The sequence below is a fragment of the Coptis chinensis genome, chromosome 6, assembly GCF_015680905.1.
Source record: "Coptis chinensis isolate HL-2020 chromosome 6, ASM1568090v1, whole genome shotgun sequence".
Lineage (NCBI taxonomy): Eukaryota > Viridiplantae > Streptophyta > Magnoliopsida > Ranunculales > Ranunculaceae > Coptis > Coptis chinensis.
The window spans coordinates 21,125,608-21,137,685 of record NC_141461.1 but is presented as its reverse complement, the minus strand read 5'-3'; the positions used below and the strand labels follow the sequence as shown (position 1 = coordinate 21,137,685).

General features: G+C 37.0%; 2 pseudogenes across 1 annotated transcript; both read left to right on the top strand.

The window, feature by feature from the left end:
• The window catches only part of LOC147492061 (phospholipase D alpha 1-like), a 41,359-nt pseudogene extending 35,479 nt beyond the window's left edge, over positions 1 to 5,880 (top strand).
• A 2,905-nt stretch (positions 5,881 to 8,785) lies between these two features.
• Positions 8,786 to 11,262, top strand: LOC147492060 (uncharacterized; annotated as a pseudogene). The gene is made up of 4 exons (XR_015199433.1): positions 8,786 to 9,027; positions 9,497 to 9,586; positions 10,743 to 10,809; positions 10,897 to 11,262. The product of XR_015199433.1 is annotated as an uncharacterized LOC147492060 (transcript).
• Positions 11,263 to 12,078: the final 816 nt, after the last annotated feature.

Below are 12,078 nucleotides of genomic sequence, written 5' to 3'. Positions count from 1 at the left end.
AACTTGAGTGGAAAAATCGAGTGTCAGATCTTGACTATTATTGTGGAGAACCTACTTAAAGACGCTTATTCCGAAGTTTTAAAACGGACCTCGTTAATGCATTTCATAGTATTACTATCAGATATATGTTTATTCATAGATGATCGATTATTATGCATATATTAACTTAGGTTTCACTTTGATATTTCAGTATGCATTACATAGTGAGATGTATAGATAATTTGGGAGCATGAATAAGGAAACAATAGTTTGATTTCTAGTCGCCAGTAGTAAATGAAGTTTGTGAGTACCTTCATCGAAAACTCTCACGAGGCTAGAACTCGGCCCACTAGGGAATTCCTAGTGGTTTAAGGCCTTGTCAGCATATGGTCAATGCAATCACATTCAAATAAACGAGAGTAGTTAACTCCATTTTTGGTCACTTATTCTAATTTCTCATATTTGCTTGAGGACAAGCAAAATGCTGTTTGGGGTGGTTTGATAAGAGCCCAAAACTGTAGTTTTAACCCCCTTTAACAATCGCATTTTTAGACCAATTATGGAATAATAAGCAAGAAAGTTAATACCGACACGTTTTTTATGCATTTCAGCTTCAAAGTCCATTATGTGCAGAAATGTGCCACTTTAATGAGATAAAGGAGCAAAGGTCGGTTGCTAAGGAGTTCTGTGATTAAAGGCCAATTTTCAAGAAGAAAAGCCTCCAGAAAGCCCGGCCAAAAGATGAAAAGTCAAAGTCCACGCGGGTAAAACAACACACAAAGTCGAGAAAACCGCCAAGACCATATCTTTGACTCAAACCTCGAATTGGGCCTTACCTTATGTCAAAACGACCGGCTCGGAAAGAGCTTTCCAATGGTCTAAGCCTTGACCCAATCAGAGGAGTAAAAGTGGACGAAAAGTTTGTCAAAGCCAACTCCAACAAGAGGCCTTTTGGACTAAAAAGAATCGGGTCCAAGCCTACGCACGATTTTGATCCAAACATATAAAAACAAAGAAAAGCTTAGTTCTTAAGTAATCTAGTTTTATTTAGAAAACTAGTTCCTTAGTTCTAGGAGCTTAGGATAGAAAGTAGCTAATTAGACCTAAACTATAGATAATTCTAGATCTAGTTTTAATGGTTTTTAATTAAGTTTAGTTTCAATTCAATTTTGTTTTAGATTAAACTTTAAATCATTGTTCTTCATCGATTAGATTAATAAAATAGTTTATTATTATTAAATTCGCTTTTTCACATTACATTTATAGATCTAGTTTAAATTCTTGCTGATATCATTTCTTAATTATTAATTAGATTTCAATTATTGTTTGTTAAATTAGTAAAGTTGGAATCTTGATATTATGTTTAGTTTAGATTCATATGGAAATGATCAATAATGATTCTCGGCTAAACCTCCATTAGAGGGGGTCGGTGTCCTGATGAAAGTTTGATTCCTATTATCGTAGAGTCGCCGCAATTTCTATTCCATCTAGAAACGATTAATTCACCATGATAACGGGTTTAATCGCTCACATGCTAGTTATGAATTGGTAGAAGTGCCACGTGTAATTAGGGATTAGGAAGAACCAATTGTTCCGCGGTAGCTCAATTCGGATTACTTATGATTCGTCCGTTAGTAAGTTAAGTTGAATTAAGGTGGAATCAATCCTCCTAATTCCTTATCATGTAATCAACGCAGATTCAGAAGTTAATTAGTCGTGATTCGGGTAGTTGCATCGTAGTTTATAATTCATAAATCTCTCATTAGACTTTTAGTTAAGATTATTTATACTTAGAGAACATTACTATGTGAAAGAACTAGAGGAACTAATCATCTACTCCACTATATCTCAATAGGATTGAGAGAGAAATCTTTGATAATTTCGCACGAAAAGTTCTAGTTTTACTAGCTTTTTAGAGTTCTCACAAAGCTTTAGTCATTGGTAAAACTATTCTTTTAATGCTTATCACATAGCTTCCATTTTTTCTAATATAAAAGCAACTAAGTTGTCTAATATATCGCCCATAGATTTTTAGGTTGTGCAATGCATGTTAAAAGAAAATGACAGCCTATATTTTAAACTTGAATCCCAAAAGCAACCTAAAATCACTTGATTTTTACAAGCTTGTTCAAGTACATACTACAAAATCCAATACAGGAACTGATTAGCCAAATATGAACAGAAAAAAAACTCGTACAAACCTCGACGCCCCATCAAGTTTCATATGAAGTCGTTGTCCAACAAATGCTTGCCTCAGAATCATCCAAATTTGTTGCTTCCACCATATTTAGTTGACCCATCGAACCCCTTAAGAAATAATATAAATAATTAAACAACCTAAACGTAAATGAAGTGAATGAACCTGGGTAGAGGAAACTAAGTAGTATACTTTTCCTCCTTCTCTCCTTTTTTTTCTTTTTATCTTTCTCCTTTGGGCTTCAAGTTCTTTTATCTGTCTCTTTCAATTCATTTGGTGTGAAAAGATGGCTATGATTTGCTCCATGGTACACTGCATGTCACCATATTCAGTTGATTCCATTGAGAATCCCATAGAGCTACCGGTGCTGCCCCTCAAGCTCTTTTAGAAGGGTATATACTTGATTGTATTTTTATTATTATTGCTGTCTTTCACATTTTATACATTGTAATATTATAAAAAAGAAAAAGGAAGTTGCCCAATGTTATAGCTCGTGATATGTATGATACAATTAACCTATCATTGCCTTTGTTTGAAATTGAGCTTTGGATCTTGTAGAACTGTCTATCACACACTATATATGTTTCATGTTACAGTACATGATGGCAACTTGGATTAGTTTTGTTCGAAATGATTTTGATAGATTCTAAGTTGCAGCATTTTGTGTGCAACTCTTTTAGTTAACAAGTTTGAACATTCAATACATGTTTTCAACTATGTGCATTGTTCATTCTGTCAGAGGATGAAAAATGGATGTATTTCATTTATTTGGTCACTATGTGCTTTCTTGTCTTGAATCATTCAACCAAAAGTTATACTGTGATCTCGTTGTAAATAATATGTTTTTGGGTTTTGTATATCTTGGTATGTTTAGATCTGTCTGTATTTTTATGTTTTGATTTTTTTTCTTATTAAGTTTTACCTTGTGAAAATATAAATACGACCTCTTGGATGCTTGTGAGAAACTGTTTTAGAAATCTGGTTGTGTCTCAAAGTTACGTAATATAGAAGGGTCATTGTATGTCATTCTAGTATGTATTGTCCCTCTATTCCATTAGACAACAGATATCTGTTTGACCATATTTTACATTGCTTTTGGATGTTTTGTTTCATTTCCTTTTTCTGTCTTATATGTCTTTTCTGTTTTGGATGTATTTGACTCCTCTGTTTCAATTTTAACCTTTGTATATTTCTTGTAGCTTGTGGAAAACGTTCAAGAAACTGTTGGTGTTGGTAAAGGCACTTCCAAACTCTATGCGACAATTGATTTGGAAAAAGCTAGAGTTGGCCGGACCAGAATGATTGAAAAGAACCTATCAATCCCTCGCAGGCGAGTCTTTTCACATATATTGTGCCCATTCGCTTCTAATGTTGTCTTCTAATTGTTAAGGATGATAACCCTATTGGGGCAACGCTTGATTGAAGAGCATATATGCCTGTTGAAGAACTTCTAAATGGTGAAGAAGTGGACAGATGGCTTGATATCCTGGATGATGACAAGAACCCTGTTAAAGGTGGTGCTAGGATCCATGTGAAGCTGCAATATTTTGACGTATCTAAAGATCGTAACTGGTCTTCTGGGATTCGAGTCAAAAGTTTCCTGGGGTTCCTTACACATTCTTCACTCAGAGACATGGATGCCGAGTTGCCTTGTACCAAGATGCCCATGTCCCCATAATTTCATACCAAAAATCCCTCTTCTGATGGGAACAATTATGAGCCCCATCGATGTTGGAAGATATCTTTGATGCGATCTCTAACGCTAAAGGCATCTGATTTTACATCACAGGTTGGTCTGTGTATACCGAGATTTCCTTGGTGAGGGACTCGAGGAGACCAAAGCCAGGAGGAGATATTACCATTGGGGAGCTGCTCAAGAAGAAGGCAAGTGAAGGAGTTAGGGTTCTTATGCTTGTTTGGGATGACAGAACCTCTGTGGATTTTATTTGAAGAAGGATGGATTGATGGTTACACATGATGAAGAAACTTCAAATTACTTCAAGGTTCCGATGTGCATTGCGTCTTGTGTCCCCGTAATCCAGACAATGGAGGAAGCATAGTACAGGACTTGCAAATCTCTACAATGTTCACTCATCACCAAAAGATTGTGGTAGTGGATGGTGACATGCCCACTGAAGGGTCTCAACAGAGGAGGATTGTGAGTTTCGTTGGAGGTATTGATCTGTGTGACGGAAGGTATGACACGGCTTTCCATTCCCTTTCAGAACCTTTGACACTGTTCACCATGACGACTTCCATCAACCCATTTCCCTGATGCGCCAATCACTAAAAGGTGGCCCGAGAGAGCCCTGGCATGATATTCACTGCAGACTGGAAGGACCTATTATGGATGGGATGTGTTGTACAACTTCGAGCAGCGGTGGAGGAAGCAGGGTGGGAAGGACCTCCCCTTGTTCAGCTCAGAGACCTTGCTGACAGCATAATTCCACCATCTCCAGTTATGTTTCAAGAAGACCGTGGAAACATGGAATGTTCAGTTATTCGATCAATTGACGGAGGAGCTGCTTTTGGCTTCCTGAGACTCCTGAGGACCAGCTAGGCAGGGCTTGTCAGTGGGAAAGATAACATCATTGACAGGAGCATTCAGGATGCTTATATAAACGCCATTCGGGCGGCAAAAAAAATTTCATTTACATTGAAAATCAGTATTTTCCTTGGGAGCTCATTCTCCTGGAAGCCAGATGGCATCAAGTGTGAAGACGTTGGTTGTTTGCATCTTATTCCCAAAGAACTTTCCCTGAAAATTGTAAGTAAAATTGAAGCTGGAGAAAGGTTTACTGTCTATGTTGTGGTCCCAATGTGGCTGTGAAGGGATACCAGAGAGTGGATCTGTTCAGGCAATCTTAGACTGGCAGAAGAGGACAATGGAGATGATGTACACTGACATTATTCAGGCTCTTGAGGCTAAAGGAATACAAGCAAACCCGAAGGAATATTTGACGCTTCTTCTGTCTGGGGAATCGGAAGTGAAGAAGAGGGAGAGTATGCACCTGGAGCAACCAGAGCCTGATACAGATTACAGCAGAGCTCAAGTATCTCGGCGCTTCATGATATATGTTCATACAAAATGATGATAGGTAAGTGAAGGTTTAGTGTTTACCCAGAAATTCAATTTTAACTCCTATTAACTTTTATAATCAAAATTAATCGTGAAAACTCTCCAAATCACAACCCTTTCAGTCCAGTTAACTTGAAGCTCATTTGTAAAGAGAGTTCTTTCACAAGTCTTTGTACAGCACTATTAAGTTTTGAGCTTTCATTTCTGATAACGTGATGGCTTAATTTCATTATTGGTAATATGTTCTTGCAGTTGATGATGAATACATAATCATTGGATCTGCCAACATAAATCAGAGGTCAATGGATGGTGCAAGGGACTCGAGATTGCAATGGGTGCCTATCAACCACATCAGTTAGCAGCTGGCCAACCAGCCAGGGCCAGATCCATGGTTTCAGGATGGCATTGTGGTACGAGCACCTTGGTGACATGCTTGATGACACATTCCTCCAGCCTGATAGTGTGGAATGTGTCCAGAAGGTTAACAAGATTGCTGACAAGTACTGGGACCTTTCGAAAGTGAGACTTTGGAACAAGACCTGCCGGTCACCTGCTCGCCCATCCTGTTGGAGTCGCCAGTGATGGTGTGGTTACAGAGCTTCCAGGAACTGAGTTCTTCCCCTGACACTAAGGCTCGCGCGGTAACTTGGTGCCAAATCTGACTATCTTCCTCCAATTCTCACTACATAAATGGCCTCTGTTTCTACTGATGGCAATAAACTAATAATCACATCTTCCTTTTTCTCTGTCTCTGGCTCACTGCATTAGCAGTAGCAATAAGTTGGCCTTCTTCCGCCCTTCCCAGTTTGAAGTTGCTCATATCAGTCATACTTCGACTGTTGATGCTTGTATGAGTTTTGCTTAGAATGAAGCTTTTCTGCCAGGTAGCTTGGAAAGCTTTGATAAATGTTACTGTAAGCTGATTGTGTAACTGTGGGTTGGTGTACTTTTAGCTTGTTGAATTCGCAGTTGTTGTTAAGGTTTACACACTGCCAATTACTGTTTAAAACAATAGTACTGCCAAGATGATTGAAATATGGTAGTCTTTGTAGTTTGTACTATCGTGTTAATCTATTTTTTTTTTCTTTTTGTTAAAGATCCTTCATTAACTTTAAAATTAATGAAGGCAGAGGTACAAACACAGCATCTATGGCCGACTGGGCTACTTCATGAGCCTCCCCAGTGGTTGCCCTACTGGCCCAAAAAGAAAATAACTTGACTGACATAGATTACAAAACAATAATTAATCAGCTAAGTCCTCCACTGATTAGAGAGTCTTCATAAGCTCCTTATTATCACCCAGCACCAGCACTTGTCTCAGCTGTTGCCTGTCTTTGAGTCTAGCGGCTACCACCTCCATACATTTATGCTTGCATGGGATTTTGAGCACTAAAACCAAGTCAAATTCCATGTCCTGCTCTACTACTTGTCTAAAGTAAAGTAAGATGGAGTGTCAACTCTAAAACTGAGTTCTTATCTTTCTTATAGGCATCCATCATTATCTCGAGACCGATACATTATCTTTCAAAATCTCATACAACAAAGCCACAATATATTCTTTCGCCATCATCATCGACTAATGAAAACCGGGCCCACCCTTAGAATAAAACTTTATTACTTTTGGCAGTTTTGGGACGGGGTGGGGGAGTAAATAGATGTTGGGGGTGAGAATAAGGAGTTCAATGATTTATTTATATATATATATTTTCAAAAGTCCCATTGACGAGAGAGAGAGGTTTGGAATTCCAAAGTGGGCTAAAAGAATTCAGGAAAGGAAAAGAAAATTAAATGCAGTGGCTATATATCTTTCCTTCCTGAATTCAATATCTGAATTAATAAAATTTAAATGCTACTCGGCAGATCTATTGGAGCTTGGATCCGTCATTTTTTTGCTTGTATGGGGTAAATTCAATTGATTCCACGTTACTTTTATATTTCATTCATTTCCTATAATATAATCATTTTATTTGTCATTTTGAACTATGGTTTTAGCGTAGCTTATTCATTTCGTTGAGTCATTCTATGTTTGAGATTACAAATTCACTTGTTTCTTACCAAGGCAAACAAGTGCAAGGGATTTTACAAAGTGTGCTGCCTAGGCTCACAAGGAACCTACATTTTTACTTCAAGAAGAAATAGTGGACACTTCATATTATTAAAAATATATGTGTCTGACACACAAGACACACGGACACGTTGTGCATTTGATTTCAAACTAGGGTTTCTTCAGTACCCTAGAAGACTAAGAAATAATCTATTCAGATAGTTACAACGCAATGATATGCCACCTTTCATGGTTATTTATTTGTAAGGAGGCTTTTATAAGGTGCTGAGCCCAAGAATTAGTTGTGTGACTAAAGAATAGTAAAAGTTTTGTTTTTAATTAGTTGTGTCCACAGGTATCCGTGTCAGACAGCCACACGTATCCGATGTTAATGTGACTTAGGTTCTGAATTATGTTTTCACTCTTCACAGTTGTTCGAACACTTACTCAGATGTGTTAGGGGATAACATTGAAACTGATAGCACTCAGGTTGGCTACAGGTAGTAATAATTGATACGGTTTAAAGTGTGATTCTTAGGTGCCTGTGGTGTCCAAGTACTGGAACTGTTGTCTATTAGCAATGTTCAGTAGAATAAGTTAACGCTTAAAAGTAAAAAGACATGTTGCAATTCTGTTCAGAATGACATACCTGAAATTGTGTGTTCATTCTTTTGGTAAGTGGAGAAACATAAGAGATGAGTTATTTTACCTGTCGAAGTTCAGTAAAGGTGTAAACATAAAAGGGCTGTGCTGTTTTGCCTTTAGGGATGAATTTAAGGGTGTGTTTGTTATGATGGAAACACTATGGAAAGGAAAGGAAAATAAGAGTGGTCCACCTTTTCCATAGTTTTTTTTAAAGGCGTTTGTTTATCTATGGAAAGGAAATGGGCTTTTCCATATGGAAACAAAATCATAGAAATGGAAAAGGTTTTGTGTCCTTAACTAACCCCTAAAAATTTTGTGGAAAGGAAAGGAAAGGGAAATAGATAGACAGGACTTACTACTAATACACCCATGACCCAACAATACAATTATTCCTTTCCATTGCTTTTGCAAACAAACATGATTATTCCTTTTCCCCAGCTTTTACTTTCCTTTCTCCAAATTTTTACCAAACACATACCATTTAAAATTATTTCCTTTCCATTCCATTCCATTCCATTCCATAGTGGACCACCCATTTTATTTCCTTTCCTTTCCATGAGTTAAAATTTAACAAACACACCCTAAGTGGATGGAAGATGATGGGAAGAAAAGAGTTAGTAAATAAATAAAAATCTAACTGTAGATTTTTGCTCAAACGACCTAATATGCTTTTTGGAAGTGAATGTACCTTAAGTTGAGATTATGGAATATTTTTTAGTGTTACTTTTTCTTGAATAATCATAGTTGATTGTTGCAACTGCAAGTTATTGGTATTGATTTGCTGATATTAATCATTGTTGTGGTAAACTGATTTGTAACAGAACAGAGGTTGTCTTGATGCTGTACTAAGGCAACACCAATTATTGCCGCTGATGAGCCATCAAGGGGCTGAAAATTCAAGGCCGGACAGTGAAAAACCCAGTATATCAGAAGATTTTTGGAGCACAAGCACCTGTGAGATGGATACCAGTGCAATTCAATCTCAGAGAAGTTTCTTCTATCAGCACATCTAATCAAACCCTTGAAGCCCATTGTGGGCTTGGTAGCACAAGCAGCCCTACCGAAGTTTGTAAATCATGGCAAGTATAAAAGTTTTCAATGTTCTTTTGTAGGACTTATGATACTAGATTCAAAAAACATTCTTGTCTTATCTATGATGTACAGTCCATAATAAGTCCATTGATAAAACCCATATGCATCCTGGCTTGAAAAGCAAGTGGATTGCTCCTTCCCATCGAAATATTTTAATTACCATATAAACATGAATCAAAAGTCACATTCTTCCTGTCAGAGTGCAACTATCAACCATTGAATTCAACTTGTATTTTAGTTTCATGTCTCACGACTCCTTTAAATGATTCACTCATCACCAAGCTGCTAAATGTGTCAAACAGGCATTGCATCTGCATCATTTTTAGGATGTGGGGTATTGGTGAATATAGTCATTGTGGCAAGTGTGCACCCGATTTTACCGCCGTGGGGTTTGTTCTGTGTTTTCTGCTCATTATCTTTGAGTAATCTCCTTTAAGTTGTGGTAACTACTTTCTTTCAGGTTATATATTCTTTGGAACCAAACTAGGCAGCAATGGATTGGAAATAGGCCCAGGAATCGGACACATCATGTTCGAGAACCACGATTAAGGTTTGTTGTGTGCTCTTTTTCTGGGTTATGCTGGTGATACATAGGCAGTTGTAGTATAGGGATTTGTTGAACTGAATCCTTTTCTGAACTATGTCAAATAGTAAAGTGGCACATTTATGTGGTCAACACTCACAAGTCATGACAGTGGAACAATAATATGGGATAATATATTCTTTTTTCACATTAGACGGTGGAAAAAAGTCGCCAAATATGGTTGACGCTTTTTTTTTGTTGTTTCAAGTAATCAATTGTATGCTGGATTTTTAGGGAACATCAAAATACAAAGATGACAGAAGTAAAAGCATGTTCACAAATTTAGAGAGAATAAAACAATTAGTTGTTAATATCATATTACAAAATTTAACATTTACTATTACACTAAACCGTTACTTACAATTCAAATTAGTACCGCAAAAGATGCATTCCTAGTAGTTAGGAGGTCCAACTATTTTTAACTTTTTAACTCTGGAACTCTGGAAGATATAAATCAATCTAATGACCTACTATAGCAGGAGCAAGGGTCCTCAAATGTAATGGTGTGAGAGAATCTGGATTGGTTCCATTTTGGAACTAACTTTTTATAGAGGCGTAGTGGTATAAATTGGGTTAAAGAATGCATAAAACGTGGGTAAGAAACTGGTTTTACCTTATTAAGTGGAAGACAACTTTGTCCCCAAGTAACAAACTCATGAAAATTACGTTAAAAGAATGTAAAAAGCCTGATTTTAAGCCTTTGATGTTACATGTAGTGTATATTTCTCCTCTAAATAAAGAAGAAATTAAGTGATAATCCACAACATCCTTTGCAGAAATGGATCAACCTATTTTTGTGCTCCATTTCAAGTTGTTTGAGACATCAGGATACCGAAAAGTAATTTTCTGACCATTTTATTTTTCTGGTTGTTCTGGAAAATTCTCCATGTGCAGCTGTGTAGAGTTTCATCAAATGGACTGATTATGCTTAGAAAGGAAATATATTTGGCCCTGATCTCGTGTGAGCTGATTTATCTTTTAGACATGCGGGACCTCATAGAATGCAGTCCCCAGTCAAATATATCATGTGTTATTAAAAGTTACATTCCATATTCATGATGTTGGTGAATCTTTTGGTCAGAAATTATTGTCTCTGCAACGTTAAATCGTTCTGGCTTTGCAGTTGGAATGTGACCTACGACAGTTTACTTGGGACCAACAAGCCTTTCCCCCAACCCATTACCCTTTCTGTAAGTATACTCTGTAAATGTGCTAAGTTAGGCATGTACTAGATTTCTATTAGGTTATTAACTGCCGTTGGCTTGGACAACTTGCAGGAAATGGTGGATTTTCTTGTTGATGTTTGGGAGCAGGAGGGAATGTATGATTAAATGAGTGAGGCTGCAAGGATATGATCAATCAAAGGTTTTCTAATCGGGGGGTGCCTTCTACTATTGTAAAGACGCTGGGGAGCAAATAGGCATTTAATTGTGTTAATTGTAATATTTGAGTCTGGCCGTTTCATGTTCTTCTCCGTTGGATGTGATGTACAGAAAATAGAAAAATGGCTTACACAGTTCCGTATGCAACTGAATAGTAAGCAAAATCGTACTCTTCCCACCTTTTACTACCGTTTGGAAGATCACTTATGTTATCTCTTCATTTTTTTACTTGACATTTGAAAGCACCCTCTGATTTCGTCATTCCCTTGTTTGTCTTTCGTTTCACGTTCGATATTGTTATAGTTAAAAAACACGGAAAAGAAGAAAACAGTGAAAAAACCGTGCGTCTGAATAACGGAGCCAAAAAGTTATCAAACATTTCTTTTTAACATTTCTTTTTTGGGATGGAAAATGAATGTGTTATTCCTTTTGAGAGCGCAAACAGTGCTTGAATCTTTGATCAACCGTGTTAACAATTGTTACCTGACAAACAAGATAGTAGAGTTATAATGCATGGCATGTGGCAGTCGGGCACTACATTTTATGTACAGTTGTCCACTGGACGTCTCTTGGACTAACACCTGACGCAAGAGAATGAAAGGAAAACAAGATAACACAGACTGCTTTCTCAAGTACATACCAGAAGCACTTAGAACATTAGTAAACTCTTTCTCGTCTACCAAATAATCAAACTAATTGCATATCTTCTCACGTTTCTAGTCCTATATTTTCAACTTCAAAAATTCTATAGCATCACACAATTTGAACCGAATGCGCAATTTGAACTTCTATGACTTGGTTGTTGTTGATTCTACCATTAATTACCACTATCAAATTGACAGAAGATTTACCTTTTAATATGTATTCATTTCTCATTTTGAACATCCAGTTAACTAAGGATTGAACGATTTTAACCTTTCCTAATTATGTTTTCTTATTTGAAACTAATCGACATTACACTGACAGGGGCAGCTCAAGGCTATTCGGGCCATAAGCGAAGTTCAAATAGGGGCCTTCTACAATTAATACCAATAAAAATTGTTTACAATTTATTGCTTTATTTACGTTATTTCATCA